Here is a 22,796-nt window from a genome sequence, read left to right as displayed (position 1 = left end):
TTAGGGCTTCCTTTATCTTTCATTTTTTCATAATCAATTATGCAAACATATTAGGCAGAGCTTGAAATTGTTTTTTCAACAAAGCTTCAATTCTGGTTGATCGAATTTGAGTCTTTGATGATATTTATTCTCAAACGAAGGATTGTTTTGGTGTCAGTTAGGTGAGCTTTAATCTAATTGGCTTACATTGACGATAGCATTACGAGATATTTTTAAAATTTGTCAACAAATTTCGATGATATGTTTTCGTGTTTGTCAAAATCGAAATCACATGGTCAAATTAAAATGTCACTTTTAATGGTGATAATATCTTTGATCTGATTTATATGATGCTGGATTCTTTCGAATTAACCAATAAATGAATTACATGGTCAAAATTTGAAACGAATATATTTAGCACGAGGCTTAAATTCTTTTGGTTGTTTCTACACGTAATTTAAGTTTTTATGCCCTATTTCTTTCAATTAGCTTACGTTTTTAATATCAAAGTTAAAGTGATTTTGAGTTTTAATTTCTTTTATGTCATAATTTTAGATTTAATGGAATAACTTTTAAATATAGAGATCAAGAGGTAAGCTTTGAGTTTCAATCATTAATGATTATAACATTTCATTAACGATTATAACATTAGTTGTAGATTTTGGATGCTCTGGAGAAGAGAAAAACACCAATTTCATATGGGTTTTGTGGAGGTCCTTTGGAGTTGTTTGAGAAGATGAAAGGTGAAGAATTTGAGCTAGAAGAGAATGAAAAATTGTATTATGTTCTATATTTTTTAGATGTAAGTTATATTATCTTTTGATGAATTCATTTATGTTAGAATGTGTATTTATTTATGAATAACAGTGTATTCATTTGTGAATAGCAGTGCATTCATATGTGAATGAATGTATTTATTTATGATTTGAGGTATTCAATTATTTATTTGTGAATAACAGGGTACTCATTTGTTAATAGCAGTGTATTCATTTGTAAATAGCATTGCAATCATATGTTAATGAGTGTATTTGTTTATGATTAGAGGTATTATTTTTATGAAAAATGATAATTTTTACACTCTTTATTTCAATTGATTAAAAAAAGGAATTGGATTAATTGTAAATTGATGTGTATTCATTTGTGATTGGAGTAGTATCATGTTTTTTGAAAAAAAAAATCATTTGTGAATATAAATGTATTGATTTGGGGTTAGATTTGTATTCATTTTTTTGAAAAAAAAAAGTGAAACAGGAGAAAATTTTTGATTTTTTAAGAATTTTTTTTTTTTTTTTTAGTTTTAAAATAATTTTTGGTAAAAATGTTTTTTATATTCCATTAATAAGAAGAATAAAAAATCGAATGTTTTATTCTTTTTTGGTAACTGATCCTAAATTTAAGGGATTTGATTGAATTTTATTTTATTTTAATTTAATTAAAATATACAATTACTAATATGCCCTTATATATTGATTGGTCCAGAACTGTTTTCGCGTTCTCAACCTTTTAGGTGTTCTCATTTGATCATTTCCCTATATATATATATATATATATATATATATATATATATATATATATATATATATATATATATATATATATATATATATATATTAAAAAACGTTAAGAGTTAGGAATAATAAACTTGCATGTTTTTTTGTCAACTTTGCTTTTCATTATATTGATTGGTCCCGAAGGTGCATCCGAATCCCTCAAACCAAGGCTCTGATACCAACTTGTAACCACGTAAATTTTCAAAACAATTTTTCACTTTTAAAAATATCATTTCATTCACAAATCATCAAAATCCAGTGTATCACATGTCAATAGAACATATCCCAAGATCACAATACATAAAAACTCCATAAGTGTGTACAGATCATGCCGACGCCTTCCCACGGTCCTCGCTGGTACCTGAAACACATAACACACAACACGGTAAGCATAAATGCTTAGTGAGTTCCCCAAAATACCACATACAACACATACGCCACTCAAGGCCATAACTCTATGGGACCTTCCGGTCCATGTGTCTCAGGGGACTTCCGTCCCAACCCTGGTAGACCTTCCTGCTCTACCCGTAATGACCTTCCGGTCCTCATCATCTTGACCTTCCGGTCAATACACTGTTTACCTTCCGGTCCATATCATAATGACCTTCCGGTCCATACTATACTCGTAACATAACATAGCACATACATATCATATAACAACATATATCGCATTCTACTCATAGCACATAAGACCTTCCGGTCACACGTAATTACCACTCTAGGTAAAGTATAGTGAGAAGACTCACCTCGGGTAACTCGGATAATCTCGCACACGAATATACTGATCTAGCCCCCGTCTAATCACATACACAATATCCTCAAATAAATAATGGCTCTGAAAGGCTAGATTAAATCCCTTTCTACAATCCCACAGAAGGGTAAAAGACCATTTTACCCCTCCTTGACCCAAAAGTCTAAATGTTGACTAAAACCCTAAAAGTCAACGAAAGTCAACAGGGGGCAGTACGCGGCGCGTACCAGCCCTTGTACGCGGGGCGTACTTCGGCGATCCAGAATCGGGGTCTCCGACCCTTACGCTGCGCGTACTGAGATTTACGCCCATCGTAAGTCTCAATTTCATGCATTCATGGATTTTTGGTCTTAAACGGTTAAGACATATACTCAAACTCCATATCTGACTTTTTTAAGGTCACTTAATCCATAAAGTTGAAACCTTTAAGCCTTTGCATGGCTGTAAAGGTCACCAATCACTCCAAACACTTTTCCTCTTTCCTCATTAAGCCAATATCTCATGCATGACTTAATATTCACGTCCAAGATTGGATTTTTATGAACCTACAACTCATATTACTCTCAAATATGGCAGATCTAAGCTTATGGAGACCATTTGCTCATAAAGTCTCCACCTTGGGACCAAAAACCCTAAAAATTGGTCCATGAAGCACAAATCAAAAATGACAAGGAAAGCTTTGAGCTTTTTACCTCTAAAAGAAGCTCCAACCTCTGTATAACTCAGATCTACTCTTGACCACCAACTTCTAGCTCCTATAATGGCCTCCTCTTCTCCTTCACCACCTTGAAATGGCACTTTCAAGCTTAAGAACACACACACAAGCTTATAACGGGTTTTTCCTCTCTTAGGGTTTCACTCACTGAAGTATGGGGGATGGGGTAAAGGCCTTATCATTCCTTTTATAGTGCACAAGCCACAATTTAGGGTTTGCATCTGGGCCGGTTACGCCCGGCGTAACCTTGGGTACGCCCAACGTACCCAACCGGGTCCGCGTCCATTGCAAGCGCATGAGTACGCGCGTCGTACTCTTCAGTACGCCCAGCGTACTCATTTGCCATAACTTTCTTTTAAGGTTTAAACTTGACAACTTGGAAGAGAAGAAGGGTTTAAGAGATGTACCTGAATTTCGGGATGTTACAATTCTCCCCCACTAGAACCAGACGTCGCCCTCGAAGTCTCATGCCGTAAATAACTCCGGATGCTGCTCCCGCACCTCCGACTCCGGCTCCCAAGTCAGCTCGGACCCTCTCCGGTGTTGCCACTGGACCTGAACCAGGGGCACCTCCTTGTTCCTCAGAACCTTGATCTTTCGATCGACAATCGCGATTGGCCTTTCAACATAATTCAGGCTCGCATCCACCTGAATGTCCTCTAGCGGTACAACTGCCGTCTCGTCGGCAATACACTTCCTCAACTATGACACGTGGAAGGTATCATGTATCTGGCTCAACTCCGCAGGTAGCTCCAAACGGTACGCTACCCTGCCCACCTAGCGGTCACCCTGAAAGGACCAATGTACCGGGGTCCCAACTTGCTCCTCTTCCGGAATCGGATCACTCCTTTCCAAGGAGATACCTTCAGGAGTACGAAGTCTCCCACCTGGAACTCGAGCTCAGACCGTCGCCTATCCGCATAACTCTTCTGGCGACTCTAAGCTGTTAACAACCTCTGTCTGACCTGCTGTGTCTGCTCTATCGTCTGAAGCACTGTCTCAGTGCTGCCCATCACTTGCTGCCCTACCTCTCCCCAGCAGATGGGAGTCCGATACCTCCTCCCATACAACAACTCGAAGGGAGGCATACCAATGCTCGAATGGTGGCTGTTGTTATAGAAAAACTCAGCCAACGGCAAATACGTGTCCCAACTTCCTCCGAAGTCCAACACACATGCTCGAAGCATGTCCTCGAGCGTCTGAATCGTCCACTCACTCTGTCCGTCCGTCTGTGGGTGGTATGCGGTGCTAAAATGCAACCTCGTACCCAACTCCTCATGGAATTTCTTCCAAAATCTGGAAGTGAAACGTACATCTCGATCTGACACAATCGAGATCGGTACTCCATGCCGCGATACCACCTCCCTCACATACAACTCTGCCAGCCTCTCTACAGAAGAGCTCTCACTGATAGCAAGGAAATGAGCGCTCTTCGTCAGCCGGTCGACGATCACCCAAATTGCATCGACACCCCTCGCGGTCCTTGGCAATTTGGTGATAAAGTCCATAGAAATCTGTTCCCACTTCCACTGGGGAACCTCAAGTGGCTGCAACTTGTCATGCAGACGCTGGTGCTCGGCCTTGACCCTGTGACAGGTCAAGCACCTCTCAACAAACCACGCAACATCCATCTTCATACAGGGCCACCAATAGTTTCTCTTCAGGTCCAAATACATCTTAGTGGCCCCGGGATGGATCGAGAACCTCGACCTATGCGCCTCCTCCATCAGAATGGTACGTTCCCCGCCCGCAAACGGCACCCAAATCCGAACCTGAAAGGTCATAAGCCCTCGGCTATCGGTAACGAACATAGATACCTGACCGATCACCCGCTCTCTCTTGCGGTTCTCCGGCCTCACGGCCTCTGCCTGGGCCTCCCGAATGGTGTCCAACACCGGAGTCATCTCCGTCAATCTCATACAAACGTCTCGTATCGGGGCACTCTCCACCCTACGGCTCAGGGCATCGGCTACAACGTTAGCCTTGCCCGGGTGGTACAGGATCTCACAATCATAATCCTTTACCACATCCAACCATCTCCTCTGGCGCATATTCAGGTTGGGCTGATCCATCAAATACTTCAAGCTCTTGTGGTCCGTGTATCTAGTACACCGAACCCCATACAAATAGTGACGCCAGATCTTGAGGGCGAACACGACTGCCCCCAACTCCAGATCGTGGGTGGGATACCTCGTCTCATGAGGCTTCAGCTACCTCGATGCATATGCTATCACGTGCCCTCTCTGCATCAGCACCGCACCCAACCCCGATATCGATGCGTCACAATACACCACAAAATCCTCCATCCCCTCCGGAAGGGCTAACACCGGGGCTTCGCATAATCTCTGGCAAAGTGTCTCAAAGGAGGCCTGCTGCTCTGGACCCCAACTAAAAGTCCCGCTCTTCCGGGTCAACCTGGTGAGAGGAACGACAATCTTGGAGAAATCCTTGATAAATCTCCGATAGTAGCCAGCCAATCCCAGAAAACTCCTGATCTCGGTGGGGGATCTCGGCACTTCCCACCTCATAACTGCCTCAATCTTGGCCGGATCGACCAATATCCCATTCTGGTTAACGAGGTGTCCCAAGAATTTGGAGAATTTGGCGACAAGCCTCTCCGATCTCAATACTCCAAGAATCTCTCTCAAATGCTCCTCATGCTGCTCTCTAGATCTCGAATATACCAGAATATCGTCGATGAACACGATCACCGACCGATCCAACATCGGCCTGCACACCCTGTTCATGAGATCCATGAACGTTGCCGGTGCATTGGTGAGCCCAAAAGGCATCACCACGAACTCGTAATGCCCATAACGAGTCCTGAATGCCGTCTTCTGGATATCTTCATCCCGCACCCTCATCTGATGATATCCAGACCTCAAATCTATCTTGGAGAACCAAGATGCTCCCTGCAACTGATCGAACAGATCATCGATCCTCGGTAATGGATAACGGTTCTTGACCGTCAACTTGTTCAACTCCCGGTAATCAATGCACATCCGGTGTGAACCATCCTTTTTCTTGACAAAAAGGATCGGTGCTCCCCACGGCGAGCTACTCGGTCTAATAAACCCCTTTCCCAGCAGCTCCTGAAGCTGCGAGGATAACTCCTGCATCTATGGCGGCGCAAGGCGATAAGCCGCCTTGGCGACAGACGCTGCCCCCGGAACCAAATTGATGCGGAACTCCACCTGTCTCTCGGGAGGCACACCCGACAACTCCTCGGGAAAAACATCCGGGAACTCACGCACTATCGGAACATCATCAATTGTACTCGGCCTCTCCGCGGCCACTCGTGTATCCATCACATAAGCTACAAACCCGCTGTAAACCTTGTCTCGCTCTAGCAGCCGAACAAAATGCTGACCCACATCAGGTACCCTCGCCATATACCGTCACCACTCCCCCACTAGGGTCTCGTATCGTCACTACCTGCCGCTCGTAGTCTATAACCGCCCCAAATCGGCTCAACCAATCCATCCCACTATAACGCAAACGTCCCCCATCGTAATCGGGACCAGATCTATCGGAAACTCAACGCCGAAGATCTCAAGTATACATCCTCGGATCACATCAGTAGCATACACTGCTCGCTCGTCAGTTATGGAAACTCGTACAGGTCGACTCAACGCCTCTCGTCGAATAGTGATGTGCTGACTAAACGCTAACGACACAAATGATCGACTCGCACCCGAGTCAAATAACACCAAAGCAGGTATGAAATTCACAAGAAAAGTACCTACGCATATCATAAAATAAGCACAATATCTCAACTCAGCATAAATAAATGAAAGAATACGTACCAGCCACGACGTCGGGCGCTGCACGGACCTCCTATGTTGTCAACTGGAAGGCTCTCCCACGATCCTTCGGTGCCTCGGCCTTCACTGGCCGACCCTCAATAGCTCGTGCAGTAGCAGGGACAGATCCCTGCGCTGATCCCTATAACAGCTGCGGGCACTCGGTCTTCCGATGGCCCGTTTGGTTGCAATGAAAGCAAACCATAAATCCCTTGGGGCAGTCCTTGGCTATATGCCCCTCCTTGCCATATTTGTAGCAAGCACCCGAGCGACAGACTCCATCATGTCCCTTGCCGCACTTCCCACAAGTGCGGCCCTTCTTGCCTCCTGATCTCGCATCGGCGGGCTTAGCCCGCTTGGCTGCCGGCTGAGACTGGACCGGCCACCTATCCCTCCCCTGAGAGTCGGCATCCTCCCTGGCCTGAGTCTCCAGCTCAATCTCCCTCTTCCGGGCATTTTCCTGGAGCTCAGTAAATGTCCGGTAAGTCGAGTTCGCCACGAACTCCCGAATGTCCCTCCTCAGAATGCTCAAATATCGGCTCATGCGTGCCTGCTTAGACGACACGTGCTCAGGGCAAAACAACGCCCTCTCGTGGAACATCCGTGTAATCACAGTCACGGACTCCGTCCCCTGCTTGAGGGACAAAAACTCCTGCGCCAACCGTTCCCTCTCCACCGGGGGAACATACTCATCTCTGAACATGGTGGTGAACCTCTCCCAGGTCACCTCTGAAATCTCTGCAAGAGTGAAGTTCGCCGTCACGAACTTCCACCAGTCCTTCGCCCCCAAGCGAAGCTGGTTCAGTGCAAACCGAACCCTCAGATGCTCCAGACACGAACAGGTGTAGAAGCATCCCTCGATATCAGAAATCCATCTCATCGCAGCAATCGGGTCCTGCGTCCCATCAAACTCAGGTGGCTTCGTGTTGTTGAACTCCCGGAACAGCAACGAGTCACCCCCCTGAGGTCTAGCAGCAGCCACAGCTGTAGTAGCTGCATCATCCGCAGCCTCAGTAACCGTTGCGTATCTCTCATCAAACGTCTCAATCAGAATGGTCTTGATAGACCCAAACATCTCCGGTATCTCTGCGCGGATAGCCGCAACCACCTCATCGTGGATCATCTGACGAAGCTCCTCGTCACTCACGCCGCTCGTCTCTGGTCTGCGGCGTGTCCCAACCATGATATCTCTGAAATACAACATAAAAATATCAGAGACTCGCTCGAGTGTACTCGCACTCGATAACTCAACCCTACTTGCTCCCTAGTACCCTAAGGATTCTTACTTGGACTGCGCACTGATCCGGTGTCTTCAGTAGTACGGGCCCTATACTACCGTCCACACCGCATCAGTATTCACCCCAAGTCCTCCTCCTAGGATCCCAGATCACAAGTACTCTAATCTCGTTATGCTTAGGCTACTCTCCAGCAGACCTCTCGTAAGCTCCTCGCTGCTACCTACTCACTCTCAAGCATCTCATAGTAGCAGTAATCTCCTAGGCTAAGGCATCACAATCAGGCCACTCTAGTCCTAATATGAATACCTAGCCTACTCTAGCATGCATAACATATCATATCATATCTCGCAACACATAATGTAAGGGTATTTTGGGAAATCACCGTTTGGGCACTGGCTGAACGTACACACTGCTCTGTTCTGCTCGTTTCAAAACCCTTTTTCTCTTTTAGAAAAACTGTTTTATTGTGAAAACTTTCTCAAATCCTCAGTTTGAGTTCAGATACGCCCGAAGGTGCATCCGAATCCCTCAAACCAAGGCTCTGATACCAACTTGTAACCACGTAAATTTTCAAAACAATTTTTCACTTTTAAAAATATCATTTCATTAACAAATCATCAAAATCCAGTGTATCACATGTCAATAGAACATATCCCAAGATCGCAATACATAAAAACTCCATAAGTGTGTACAGATCATGCCGGCGCCTTCCCACGGTCCTCGCTGGTACCTGAAACACATAACACACACCACGGTAAGCATAAAATGCTTAGTGAGTTCCCCAAAATACCACATACAGCACATACGCCACTCAAGGACATAGCTCTATGGGACCTTCCGGTCCATGTGTCTCAAGGGACTTCCGTCCCAACCCTGGTAGACCTTCCGGCTCTACCCGTAATGACCTTCCAGTCCTCATCATCTTGACCTTCCGGTCCATACACTGTTAACCTTCCGGTCCATATCATAATGACCTTCCGGTCCATACTATACTTGTAACATAACATAGCACATACATATCATATAACAACATATATCGCATTCTACTCATAGCACATAAGACCTTCCGGTCACACGTAATTACCACTCTAGGTAAAGTATAGTGAGAAGACTCACCTCGGGTAACTCGGATAATCTCGCACACGAATATACTGATCTAGCCCCCGCCTAATCACATACACAATATCCTCAAATAAATAATGGCTCTCAAAGGCTAGAACCTTTCTACAATCCCACAGAAGGGTAAAAGACCATTTTACCCCTCCTTGACCCAAAAGTCCAAATGTTGACTAAAACCCTAAAAGTCAACGAAAGTCAACAGGGGGCAGTACGCGGCGCGTACCAGCCCTTGTACGCGGGGCGTACTCCGGCGATCCAGAATCGGGGTCTCCGACCCTTACGCTGCGCGTAATGAGATTTACGCCCAACGTAAGTCTCAGTTTCATGCATTCATGGATTTTTGGTCTTAAACGGTTAAGACATATACTCAAACTCCAGATCTGACTTTTCTAAGGTCACTTAATCCATAAAGTTGAAACCTTTAAGCCTTTGCATGGTTGTAAAGGTCACCAATCACTCCAAACACCTTTCCTCTTTCCTCATTAAGCCAATATCTCATGCATGACTTAATATTCACGTCCAAGATTGGATTTTTATGAACCTACAACTCATATTACTCTCAAATATGGCAGATCTAAGCTTATGGAGACCATTTTCTCATAAAGTCTCCACCTTGGGACCAAAAACCCTAAAAATTGGTCCATGAAGCACAAATCAAAAATGACAAGGGAAGCTTTGAGCTTTTTACCTCTAAAAGAAGCTCCAACCTCTGTAGAACTCAGATCTACTCTTGACCACCAACTTCTAGCTCCTATAATGAACTCCTCTTCTCCTTCACCACCTTGAAATGGCACTTTCAAGCTTTAGAACACACACACAAGCTTATAACGGGGTTTTTGCTCTCTTAGGGTTTCACTCACTGAAGTATGGTGGTTGGGGTAAAGGCCTTAGCATTCCTCTTATAGTGCACAAGCCACAATTTAGGGTTTGCATCTGGGCCGGTTACGCCCGGCGTAACCTTGGGTACGCCCAACGTACCCAACCGGGTCCGCGTCCATTGCAAGCGCATGAGTACGCGCGGCGTACTCTTCAGTACGCCCAGCGTACTCATTTTCCATAACTTTCTTTTAAGGGTTAAACTTGACAACTTGGAAGAGAAGAAGGGTTTAAGAGATGTACCTGAATTTCAGGATGTTACATTATTATTATTATTATTATTATTATTATTATTATTATTATTATTATTATTGTTTGCCTTGTCATATTTTTCTAAAGGGTTATTGACCACCTAGCCACCTAGGTGTTGTGTACTTAAGTTCGACAATCCTCTTTTCTCTTTGTGGTATATTCAGATCTCCCATAAAAGACTAGCATTTCCAAATATGACTAGGACACTAACCCCGAGTAGTTATGACTAATGCGTTGTGGTCTGTTGGGTCAAAAATATGGTTTATACTTTGCTTTTCTAGGAAATTGTATTTTTCTGTAATGTTTTATTAGTTTACGGTCAGGTTTACGGCCAGGGAGGTGTTTACGGCCGTAAACAGGTTTACGGCCGTAAACCCATTTATGGCCCATATTCCCCAAGTATATATATATATATATATATATATATATATATATATATATATATATATATATATATATATATATATATATATATAAGTGTTAGGTGGTTGAGGAGGGATTGATGAACAGAAAAGGAGTGTACGGCCAAGAGAGAGAAAGGAGCATATGTGTGTAAGTGTGTGAATCTTGTGTAAGGAACTTCAATCATATCATCAATACATTCAAGATTCATCATCTTCTTCTTCTCCTTTTCTTCTTCATTTGATCTGGCATCATCCGTTTGATTGGGATTCCGCACCATCAACGGATCTGATTGATACACAAGCCTATTTGGGGACTAACAAGTGGTATCATAGCTTGGATTGTATCAGTCAATTTTGTCAGATCTGGATCTTATTTGATCTTATTTTCGAAAGATTTTTGCGTTTTTGGATAGATCTTTGAAAATTAGGGGGAGAATTAAAAAAAAAAAAACAAACAAACAAACAAAAATCAGAAAATTAAAAATCCAAAAATATTTTTGTTTCTGTTTTATTTTTCAGAAAATATGAAAATTCCAAAAATATTGTGCGCTAAGTTTTCTTTTAGTTTTGTTTTGTCTTGAAAAGTGAATTCAGGTGTAGATGAGACTCAAGGAGACTGTATCGAAGATTTTCTGAGCCAAGGCTTTATCCGTGATCATCGAAGAATTCTCATTCGAAGGAGCAAGAAATGAAGATTATTCTTTCAACATTCAATCCTTCAACCCCAGAAGCAAGGTGAAGCAGAAATTGAAGATTATGTGACGGATTGCATTGAAGCCTCCTCAATCAGTCTGCTGCTATCGTTATACCTGCTAAAGTGATCCAGAAGATTTGTTCTCTCTGAAGATTCTCAAACTGTAAGCGCTATCTTTCAAGAATCAGTACATCAAGCCTCCTCACCCAATGTGCGTTCAATGTCAAATTCTGCAGAAAAGCCCAACTGCTCAAGATGAAGTCATTCATTGAAGTTTCATCAAGTTCATCTTGAAGTTGTGAAGAATTTGAAGATAAATGCTGAAGCCAAGCTCCCAATGAAGATTATCAAGAAAAGCCAGCTACCTTTTTAGGGGGAGCTTGTTGGGTCAATTAAGAAAAGAAAGCTATAAACCAAGGGGGAGATTGTTGGGTCAAAAATATGGTTTATACTTTGCTTTTCTAGGAAATTGTATTTTTCTGTAATGTTTTATTTGTTTACGGTCAGGTTTACAGCTAGGGAGGTGTTTACGGCCGTAAACAGGTTTACGGCCGTAAACCCATTTATGGCCCATATTCCCCAAGTATATATATAGGTGTTAGGTGGTTGAGGAGGGATTGATGAACAGAAAAGGAGTGTACGGCCAAGAGAGAGAAAGGAGCATATGTGTGTAAGTGTGTGAATCTTGTGTAAGGAACTTCAATCATATCATCAATACATTCAAGATTCATCATCATCTTCTTCTCCTTTTCTTCTTCATTTGATCTGGCATCATCCGTTTGATTAGGATTCCGCACCATCAAACGGATCTGATTGATACACAAGCCTATTTGGGGACTAACATGGTCCCTTTCATAATCAAGCCATACAACAATTACAACTCGGAAACAACTAGTTTGACAACGCCCTCAGGCACATGTGAACCTATTTTAATCCCAATGGTAAGGTAACCCAGTGACATTGTCTCATTTTCTTGAACAACACGTTCAAGATATTTCTACGCTGTGACATTTTCACAACGCCAAAAATGTAGCCCATTTTCATGCGGTAGAAGAACCATTGTCCATTTGAAATGGTCTCCCTTATGATATTGAATACCTATGTGAATTGCACTTTTCGATCCTAACCATAACTTAGGTCGGATTCTATAGCATGTAACAACCCTTGGCCACTTTGTAGGATGTCGAGCATTCCTAATTTGGTCCCTCTATGTCTAGGCAATCCACCTTCTTGTGCTTGTCCCTCTATGGACCCAAGAAAATGAATAGATATGTCAACATGTTCCGATTCGAGATAGTAAACCCTTAAGGAAATTTAATGCATGGTATCCATGAGCCATTTGGTAACGGGTCATAGGGTAGAATTTTTGTTACATGGATTGTATAGAAAGTTATGGACTTCTTTTTGTTATCTTTAGGAGGAACACTAACATGTATCAAAAATATCTCCTATAGAAAGTCAAGAGCTAAGGATAGTATATTTGATACTATATGCAATAACGTTATATCAAGGAGAAAGTTATGTACCAAGGAAATATGGAAAGTGGTATCTCAAAGAGAAACATCATTCTAAGATAGCATCTAAAATATAAGTACTTGATAAAGATACCTTGAGGTTGGTGATTTTTAATAAGGGTATATTCGAAGGGATGCAAAAGTGTGTATTGTTCATATTAAGTGGTGGGCATTTATGAAGATTGTGAGTATTTAGAGTTGGGAAAGTTGTTAGGATTAGGCATAGATATGTGCACATAAGCTATGTATAGCTGGAAAATTTAAGTTAAGGATTATCCTAATTATTCGTTGATTAATGAAAGATAGACATTAGCTTGAGGACAACCAAAGAGCAAGTATGGAGTATTTTGATGTCCTAAATTATACATAGTATAAAGGACATATCGTGTACTTTTCTACATGTGTTTAAGGATACAATAATATATTTCGTATTTAATTGTTATAAATTTGTATTTTGTAGATAAAAACGACCATGTGATAAAATGAAGGTTAAAAAGGCATATTTTAGACCTTAAATATGTAGCATGAAGACTAAGAAAGGTTGCTAAATATTTAATTGAAAATAAATCCAAATAGTTAGAAGAATTCGAAGATGTCTACTGAAATATGCAGACCATGCCAGGATCAGTTTCTCGTGTCGCGAGATAAGTCGATTCTAAAACTCTATCAATTAAACTCAATTTTGTCCAGAAGAAGAGAGGACTTGCGAAAAGGGGAAATTCGTTGATTCCAAAACCCTAGTTTCTATTCCTTTGAAGATTTAAGACTAGCCAAAAGCACTTTTTAGTTCTTATTGTTTTTTTAGTTTGTTTATGGTCCTAGTCCCAAATACTTTTGTTTAGATGTAAATGATCCACTATGATTATAATTTAATTCATTAAAAGGATTTTTGATAGAAGTTTCATCTATTATGTTTTTGCTCAATTAAAGATAAATGCGTATTAATGTTGATTTTGTTATGTTTATGTAACTGAGTGCATGATCTAAGATTAGATTCAAATTATGTATCTTGTATCATGCTATTATGTTAACATTAGTGGCCTAACACTCCATTAATGAGGTAGGAAATAGGAATTGAGGCCGACCGTATCCCTAGGTTAAATATAATAAGGTTGAGTTAATGTTCATGATTGATCTCATAAATTGGACAATTTGAGAAATTGACAGGACCAATGTGACTGAATACCAATTGAGTCTTACATCATATGAATTAGTAGACTGAGTCTGTGGGAACTATCCTTTCTGGTAGACAACTTATAATCATAGGATTATTTACTTGACCATCCGATCTAATCAATTTAGGAATCAATGAATTTCTATGTAGACTCCATTACACTTCGCATCAGTTAATCATAATCATATGGTGATTCGAAATCTAGTCAAAAATATTTTAGTTAAAATTAATTCGTTTTATTTTATTTTACCTTAAGTATCTTGTCTATTTTATTTTATTGAAGTTACATTTTTAATTTCCCATATTTGTTTTATTCGGTACACTTCGATTCCCCTTGAGTTCAACACCTTTACTTACCCAAGCTATAATATTCCAGATCAATGACACTACCTAGTGTTGATAGTTAGCTCGGTTTCTTAGGTTTTATAAATTTAAAACTATATTTGTATTTAAAAAATTTTATTTTATTTGGTGACATCCAACATGTTCTATAGAATTAACTTTATCTCTTAAGCAGAAATAGTAGTTGATGACAAGATCAAAATTATTAAGAGGAACATCACAAGAAAGCTCATGAAAAGCTTTTTGGTCGCTCTCCAATTTTTGGATCTCACGTAGTTGGTCTGGCGAAATAGTAGTTAATGAACTAGTTCATCATCCTTTTTTAATAGTGATGGTATTCATCTACAATAAGTATGAGAGCTCTTGTAGAACTATCCACATTGTTTGATACATTTAAGTAATAATGTTGAGTCGTGACTCTATTAGTTTCAACTGAAAAGTAATAGCTAAGTGGTATATACAACTTCTTATCATAAGGTTCCTAAAATGCACAAAACAAAGTTCTCATGCAATGATAACCTAGGCAACTAAAGATTAAACTGTTGGAATAGTGTCCAAGGTCATTAACTATTGGTAATATTTCTGATAATAGCAGGGTCCTTTTGGGTTGCCCTCAAGACCCAAATTGAGTAGAATAAATAAAGAAGAAATTAGTATATTAATTATTATGGTTAATAATTAATTAGAAACTAATTTGACATATATTTTGGGAATTAATTAACAGTTTAATTAATTAAAGCGTTGAATGTTCATTAATCGATAGTTGGTTAATCAGAAATGTTCTAGAACCCTTATGGAATTAGGGTTGGATGAAAATCACTCCATCCCACATGGGAAAGGAGTGAAATTTCATGGTTAGGCCTCCATCCCACATGGGAAGGAGTACTAAACCCTAGGAGGGACCGAATGCTATAAATAGGGCCTTAGGGATTTCATTCCTCCTTGCACCTTGGCTTGAAGTATTCGCCAACCCTTCTTCCTCCCCCTCTTAGGGACGATTTCTAACCCCTTTGGGTTTGTGAAATTGACCCTTCTCCTAGTTATTTTTATTCCACTCTTTGGTGTTATTGGGTGTGATACCATTAGAGGGATTCTGGTTTGGGTCCTTTCATCCAAGCAACTTCATGGAGGTTCAAGATCTCAAGCATGGAGATCAAGGGCTACATAAGAGGTATGTTTTCTTACTTATGTTTTAGTTTTCTAGGGTTGATGTAATTAGCATGAAGCCATAGATCCATAGGATGCTTGTACACTTAGGTATATCGTTGTTTCAATTTTTCCGCTGCCTAGTTTTAGAGTGTATTTGATGCGTAGTAATCCCAATAGTGGTATCAAAGACATTGGTTCATGGTTACTTTCACCCTAGATCCATGTTTTCTGTAAAAACTTGTTTGAAACTGAATGGAAGAAGAATAATTGAAAAATTCGTAATTTGTTAAAACCTTAGTCGCAGCTCATGACGTGAACTAGGAGTTCACGACCTGAGCTGAGCAGAATCAGAATTTCGGATTATTTTTGCCATTTTTCGAATATATAGCTTTGATAAACATGGATAAATACCTAAATGTAAATTGTTTTTGAATCTGAAAAAATTGATAGATATTATTTAAATTTGTTTATTTGAATTTGAATATTTATTTGATAATTGATATATATTATTTAAATGTGTTTATTTGAATTTGAATATTTATCTGTTATTTCAATAGTGAATTTAAATATTTAATATTTTTATAATAGAGATTTATAAATTTGAATATTACACCCTTATGATTTATTAATTGTTACATTGCGTCCTCGCAATTAATTAGAATTAATAATAGATGTCACACCCCCGAACCAGACGGCGGAAACGTCCGAGGGCTCGTGTGACTAACAATTGAATAATCATCACAATGAATATACATGAAACATAACACATTCATCACCAACATTACATAATACAACCATCATTGTTCACATCAAGTACATTGTTAAAATACATAAGTTCTAATTGTTCAAAGTACGATAAGTGATGTTACATAAACAAAACCATACACACTTGCATATCTTCCAGCTTAACGATTAGCTAAGAATACAAGTTATTTTGAAAACGGTCAACATATATAATGTTGGTGAGTTCATAAGTATATATTTGAGTAAAAGTCTTTGTATCTTTCACAAAAGCCCAGAAAATCCGATATTTTCTGTAAAATGTTTTGAAAATGATGTGAAAATCGAGTATAAATGCATGTGTGATTTTAATAGTTAAAAACTTGTATGAGTGTAGTTTAGGTTCATTGTATTTTGAATAAATGATAATTGTATATGAATAATCTCCCCAGAAAATCCGATATTTTCTGTTTTATAACATCGTTTAGATTTTTGTATCGTTAGATAAGTCATTTTACATTGACACAATTAAAGAATTTATCTTCAAAAGGTTATCTTTTGGTATTGAATCCCGATATGAGCCGTTATAACCATGCATGATAATGACTAGGTCGCCCGTCTTGGTATTTTTTCAAATGTCGGTCTTGCTAAGGATGTTGTCGCCCTAGACTGGCCTAGTCTAGCTGTAGCAAACACCTAAGGCGTGGGGGGGGGGGGGTCACCCCATATAGATCTATAACAAACTCCCGCTTTCCTACCAAGAAACTCTGATTATAACTACAGGCTACGATTGTACACTTAGAGGTGCCAACCGACATGTCTCACTAGATTCTTAACCCCTTTTTGTCCTATGTTTAACGTTTACGTATATGTGGTATGTTTTTTGTATTCGAAAGGTACATATAAAAGTATTCGACATTTAATGATTTCGCAAAGGGATAGTTACGGTCTATTAACATGTGAAATTTCCATTCCAAGCCCTATTAGCATGTAGTTAAGCCACAAAGGCCCAATAACATGTAAGAGGGTAATTTAGGCCCAATAGGCATGTAAATGGGCCACAAAAGCCCAATAACATGTAATCCAATACTTAGGCCCAAATTAACATGTGAATGGGTCGCATGACCCAATAAACACATCATGGAAAACATTGGGCTCAATATACACTTAATTGGGCCCTTAGGGTCCAATGGCCAAGTAACATGTATATTATGCCCAATAAATTATATTGTTGTATTTCGTTCGTTTTGTTTTCTTCCGTTGTTTGTTTTGACTTGAAGTTCAATAGATTGGTGATAAAAATCCTGTTTTTGTAAAAACGACGTTTTTGGCCAACAATTCTCAAATTTTTTTTAAATTAGGCCTAAAGTTTTGTAAAAATGACACTTTAGTCCATAATTTATAAAAGTTTTCAATTTTGTCCCAAATGTCTATAAATTTACGGTTTTAACCCAAAATGTTATATTTTTTTTACATTTTGAACCCTGTTTTGCAGAAAAATAGATTTTCAGCCCCTTGTTTGTAAAAGTTTATACTTTCGGCCCGATTTTTAGAAAACTTTACATTTTTGGTCCAATTTGAAAATAAATGATATTTTCACCTCTAAATTTCGTTTATTTACATTTATGACTCAATCTTTGGCCAAATAACATTTTAAACCTCAAAACTTCATTTTTTTTCGCAAATTGGGCCCAAACCGTGAGGCCCAAAAGTTTTGCCCCATTAGGCTAACATTTGCATTTTTGGCCGTTTTAAAAGTATGTTTAGCATAAAAATACATTTTTATACATGTAGGACCTGTTTGGCCCCTTTAAAAACATAATTTTCACTTTTTACCCTTATCTTTTGTTTTCTTGACAATTTTGACCTTTAACAAGGTTTTTGTTGGATTCTTTTACATCTTAAACATGTATTCACTTTTGGCTTGTTATTATAATGTATATCATGTCATAGTTCATAGATCTTTGTTTAAAGTTTCGAGATTTGCTAGGATCTAGCCCATTATTACTAAACAAACTAAGAATTCACACAAAACATGCATATAACACATAGATCTACACATTTTACTTGCATTCTCCCCCAAAAATCATATGAAAACCGAAAACAAGGGGGGTATGAACTCACCTTTGCTTTGATGCTTCGGTTTTGAAGAAGAAATGAAGAAGATTTTGGTCCTAGAAAGCTTTCTTAAGTAGATTTCGAACTTAAGAAGTTCAAGAAGTGATGATTATCTTGTGAAAACCTTCTTGAAACACAAGCAAATTTCGAGATTTTTGATGGAAGGAGTAGGATGATCCTTGAGAGTGTTTGAGAGAATTTGGTGTAGTGTATGTGTGTTTGTTTGTCTTCGGCCGAGAATAGAAGAGGAGACGGGAGAGAGAGGCGTGAGGTGACTAGCTTGGTTGCATGGTGGTTTAAAGCCTAAATGCATGTTGGATTTTATGGAGATGGCACTCCAAAGTCAACTCTTCTCCCATTTCACTTATTTTCCTTTTTTTTTATTTATACATGGGTCGATATTGTTGGGCCAAGAAGAAAGGGTAGAGTAGATTGGGCCCATTAACTTTAGCTAGGATATTTGGATCCTAAACATAAAATTTTTCGGCCCATTGGGCTCTTGGAAGCATTCACGACCCAATTAGAATAAAAGAATGGGCTTATGGCTCACTTATGGTTAATTGGATTAGTTATGGCCCAATAAGGCCCATTAGGGTTAGAATGAATCATTCTAGACCCAAATGGTCCAAAATGTTTTAGATTTATGAATTGGGTCCAATTTGGATCCAATTAGGGCTTCTAAGTCCAATGAGGTTGAATTGGGTGCTTATTGATCCATTAGGCCCAATAAGAAGATTCTAGTCCAATATGGACTTAAACCGGGACTCCTAGAGTTTTCAAACTCTTTGATGAACATCATTGATGAATCTATATGAGCATTGAGTGAGATTTACTTAGAGTATAAGATTTACAATAGTTGAATGGTTACGCAGGAATAGATTTTCCTAGCTAAAATGCTAGTTGTGACAATAGACAACTAAATTTAAAGAGTTTTAAATTTACCCCTTGTATTTATAGTAGTATATTAGAATTGTGTCTACTATATGTATAAGAAAGTTACAACATGCGCCCTCGCATGTTTAAATATTGACATGGTCAGTCTTACCTCAACTAGGCTCACTCGTTCTAATGTAAGGGTTTAAGGAGGTCTTTTTGATTCCTAATGAGGTCGGTTTTTAATATGCTTCGTGCTTACCACCCTCAACGCCCTATTGCATTTTGAGAACGGAGTTACTGAAAGGGTTTGATAGTGATAATGGTCAATCTAAAAGTATTCTAAATACAAGTATAAAACAAAATCCCGTTTTATTAATAGAATGTGAGTTTATATTATCTATAAAAATTGCACATTCTCTTTATATTCTGTTGGTGGAGCTCGTGTGGTTAACCGGCACATCAATCTAGAATATAATCGAGAATGATATGGAACTCACGAATATTAAGCGTAACTTGAGCCGGGGACCATGCGATTTTGTATGGTTAATTCTCAATCTGTTTAATGTGAATCTTATGTTATCCATAAAAGTTGCACATTCTATTTATAACTTGTTGATGGAGCTCGTGTGGTTAACCGGCACGTCAATTTGAGAGTATAGGTAGAGAATGATGTGGAACTTGCGAATCTCAAGCGTAACTTGAGCCGGGGACCATGCGATTTTGTATGGTCGATTCACCATCTGTTCAGTGATCCGCGACGACCCTGTCATTGAATTTGAGATGAACATAATCTAAGATTAACATGCCATTAATAGTCAATGAATCTCAAAGATCTAGGAATTTCGTGGTGATCGAAATTGGCAAAGGGCTTTGCCTACCTAAATAACTTTATGGTGTGTTTACGACATCCCTTTACGCATCATGGAGCGAAGTATGGATCCTAGCCTTCTAAAATAATTTAGGGTGATTATTTTTTAAGGATAAGTAAAACAAACTACAATGGAATTTTATTGAATGATGTCGAAAACCTTATCCACTAAAATCTACTGCTATAAAACCTTTGAAAGGATTAGCCATGAGGATGATCAGTCTTGTCAATTTCGTAGTTTGGGAATAGTTCTCATAAACGAAAGGAAAGCTCACGCCTTTGTTAAAGCTCTTCCTAGGTTACTTCAAACATTGCATTCTAAATTGTTAGAAAAAGCAATTATCAAATGTACGTTGTAAATTGACATATTGAAGTAAAATGGAATTGACTATGGTTAGTCGACTAGCTAACATGTACATATGATCAGTTCATCCTGATTTTGATATGAACAACTTGGAATGTCCATTAAGGAGTTGTGTAACATGTTAAGGTTTCCTTTTGGAACTAACATGGCCAATCATAGAAACTCATACTTCAAAACACTCCCATATTTTACTATCATGAATAGAAGTGTCAAGAAGAAGAAAGCCAATTGCCCACGGTTTAAAAGGCGATTAATGTGGGTATACCTAATCTAGGCCCTAATACCTAGGACAAAAGAAGGCTTATTCTAAGACATGTTCTGATAGCTGCTTGTTTCCATAACAAGAAAAGGACTAAGAAATCAAACTTGCCCAAATGTATATTTGAGGTGAAAGGACCGGAACATGAAGAAGTTAAATTTGATCATGTATCACGAGCCCGTGCTACTTTCCATTGGATCAAAAGATAACTAGTTCTTCCATGTTTGTTATTCAATTAAATATATGGATTTATAATGACGTCAAAACATTACTTCTAAACCTTGAGTGTGTTGCTAAGGATTAGTGCTGACATTTGCAAAAATGTGCAGTCACTAAAATGAAGTAAGAAGACTAAAACATGGAGAAGATAATTTGATCATGAATTCCAAGCCCTAGCTACATTCATAGGATCAAAAGACAACTCTTTTCAAAATGTTTAGTCTATGGTATTATAATTGAAATTGTTTATACTATGATTCATGAGATAGTTCTGACTTATTTAAATGTGGAGCATTCTAACATGTTAAAAGAAAGTCATGAAATCTATGAAGCTAGTATAGTAGCAATAGTTCAAAATTGATTCGAACATTTGAATAAGGTGTATTATTGTGAATATTTGTTCATGTTAGTTCAACTAATGGATCGTTCAGATTGACCATAATGAGTACTTATTCAAATACATCCAAAATGTTTGGGTGAAATGTATTTGTGGAATCATAGTATTGGATACATAAATAAGAAATGCATTACCATGTATCCATTTGGATCAGATTTTGGATATCATTTGACCTCGAGTCTTATGATAAATGCAAATCCTGTTTATCAAGATAGATGGTGAATGCGTCACTGGGTGATGTGAGCATCTGTTGGAATTAGTTCACACTAATGGACTGTTCTTATTAACCACGATACATAGTGAGACCAACTTCGTATGAATGTAAGTCTGGAACCTCTCAGGTCTTCAGAGCTCTCATATAGCGAAGTTAAGAATCAATTGGGCAATAGGATGAGACACTCATAGTGAGAATCTCAGTCCAAACTTTATCAATCATCTAAGTGATCGTGAAAGAGTTTCATGATCTATCTCTGCCCAAAACACTACCACTAGGAAGTGTTAGTTGGATAGAGAAACAAATCGTTCATTGATTTTGTACTAGATGAGTCGCACTTTGTTTGCTAACAATTCGTGGATTGTACCATGAATAGTGTTACAAGAAGTCCTTTGGTCTTGTGCCAACTGTAGGGTTTTGAGCATTCTAACACTCCTAAGTGTACATGCAACCCTAAATACCTTGGATCTATGTTTTCTCTATTATACATGCAAATATGAACTTTCCAAGGTATTCATCCTAACTAGCATAATAGCATTGATTCATATGAATATATCAAGTTAGAATTACATACCTCTTTGATGTAGAATATCTTCATTAAGCTTGAGTGCCTAGTGCCCCAAGTGTGACACCTCAAATGGTTCACACAACATCAAATACACTTGGAATAACTTGAGAAAACATACATACTTCAAGAAAATCGGCTAGCCCTTTCTATCACACATAGTCACCGATTTTGTCAACAATAAGATGCTTATATAGTTAGTGACAATTAGGGTGAACCCTAATTGTCATGGCTTTCCATTTCCTTGGATCCATGGGTTCAAATATACCATGTAGCATCCATGGAGCATCTTATGGGTTTTAACCCAACTTGATAATCCATGAAGCATTAGCCCACTATACAAGTATGGATGATTTACACAATCAACCCATATATGTAATTAGTCTTCTTTTGAGATTAATTCTTGATCAATACTTATTAAATAATCTTATTAATATATTAGAAATTATAATATATTAACCAACCTTAAGTGTTATTTCTCTCATTTTAGTCTATCCAAATGCATGATGCCATGCAACCCAAATGGACCATGCCGGGTCGGGTCAAGTCTTATCAATTATAGTTATGGACTTAGACATTAATCCAACTGTCTACCACTTGGATAAGTCTAAAACTATTATTGCAAGTATGACTTCA

Source organism: Lactuca virosa, chromosome 5, assembly GCF_052849685.1.
Source record: "Lactuca virosa cultivar CGN04683 chromosome 5, Lactuca_virosa_CGN04683_v6, whole genome shotgun sequence".
NCBI classification, from domain to species: domain Eukaryota; kingdom Viridiplantae; phylum Streptophyta; class Magnoliopsida; order Asterales; family Asteraceae; genus Lactuca; species Lactuca virosa.
The sequence above is the reverse complement of the archived record's forward strand: the minus strand, read 5'-3'. Positions refer to the sequence as shown.